Below are 1,588 nucleotides of genomic sequence, written 5' to 3'. Positions count from 1 at the left end.
GATCCATTGCCGGACACGGAAAAAAGACAAAAGACAAAAAAATAAAAATAAAAATAAAGTTCAAAAGATGCAATTACAATTTTTATATGTGTGCCCACTGTTTTTCTTTTGCTCCTCCAGTTGACTCTTTAAAAATTTTATATGTATATAAATATATATATATATATATAAGTGTGTGTATGTGTATATATAATTCCTACTAGATGGAAAAGGTTAATTAATCTTAAGTTCCCTCCTTTCTCCTCATCTTGAAGTCAAAATAAAGATGACTTTCCCTCGAGCACTAGTGTCACTTGTTCTATGTTTTCTATTATTCTCTCTCACAAAGTCCTATCTACTACTCTGTCCACAGCAGCCCACCTTCCCACTCACCTTCTACTTAGGAGAACAGAATTTCAGTTTGAAGAATACACATAGACATGGAACACGAGGATAATTCATATCACTTTTTAATGAAGTCTCCGTGTTCTGCCCAAAGTCTGATTTAGTAAAGACTTCTTGCTTCAAGCCTTTAATATGTTTTCACGAATCAGAGTAGTCACTGCAAATTCCATTCATTCATTCATCATTCGTTCATTCACTAAATATGTACTGAGTGACTACCACATTCCGGGCACTGTTCTAAGGGCTGGGAATGCATCAGGGAACAAATCAAAAATTCCTGCCCTTAAGGTGTTTAGATTATGGAGAGGGAGAGAAAGAAAACCAACTACAAAATCATATATTATGTTATAAAATGAGTAAAGCTGGGTAGAAAATTAAAGCAGGAAGGAGAGATGCAGAGTCCTTGGCTGGGAGAGAGCGAGGGAGAGTTCAATACTGCAGATTTACAGGGGGATTTCAAGGACTCCCCCACTCACCTGATGTAAGTGTACTCAATATTGCACTCAGTACCAATATAAATCCTTAAATTAAAAGAAAGATGAAGAAAGCATCTTTCATAGAGTCCTCAGCAAAAGTTAACTAGAGTAATAGTCAGTTTTTCTCACTTCCATACTTGCTGAGAGACAGTATGGTCTGGTTCAAGCAAGAGATAGCATCACTTCCAATCTTACTTCTGGGTTTCAAGAGCTATAGAAACCTAGGCAAACTACTCAACCTTCCAAGTCTCTTCCTCAATTTAAAAAAGAGAATAATAATTCTGATCTGATAATATTACTCTGAAAATACATTAAGATAATAAAACATAAACAGTAAGATACTGTGGGTAAAATAATACAATATCTAGAATTTGCATTACAATACTTCAGAAAAAAAAAATGGGAGAAAAGATAGATGAAAAAAATTGGGCAAATTTTTGAGGATTAATGAAGCCCAGAGATGGCTGTATGAGAGCTCATTGTATGATGTTCATGGAAACATTTGTATTATCTTTTAATTCCATTTTTACACGAACTTTTTGAAAACACCCTTGTATTGTAAGTTCTATATTTGTTTGAAAATTTCCATAATAAAGTATTTTAAGGAAGGGATTAAACTTGAAAACAAAGATACTTCCTTTGTAAAGATTTTTATATTAATTAGAAAAAATGTGTATAGAAACATTAACCTATTTTTGTACAAATGTCTTATAAAACCAGCAAAAAAA

At 33.1% G+C, this 1,588-nt stretch overlaps 1 protein-coding gene across 1 annotated transcript in view; it reads right to left on the bottom strand.

Annotated features, from left to right (window-relative positions):
• Nucleotides 1-1,588, bottom strand: part of SNX7 (sorting nexin 7) — a gene marked incomplete at its 3' end in the record, with an annotated part of 81,395 nt that overhangs the window by 41,476 nt on the left and 38,331 nt on the right. The window lies entirely within an intron of this gene.

This window comes from Galeopterus variegatus, unplaced genomic scaffold (genome assembly GCF_000696425.1).
Source record: "Galeopterus variegatus unplaced genomic scaffold, G_variegatus-3.0.2 Scaffold7639, whole genome shotgun sequence".
Lineage (NCBI taxonomy): Eukaryota > Metazoa > Chordata > Mammalia > Dermoptera > Cynocephalidae > Galeopterus > Galeopterus variegatus.
The sequence above is the reverse complement of the archived record's forward strand: the minus strand, read 5'-3'. Positions and strand labels throughout refer to the sequence as shown.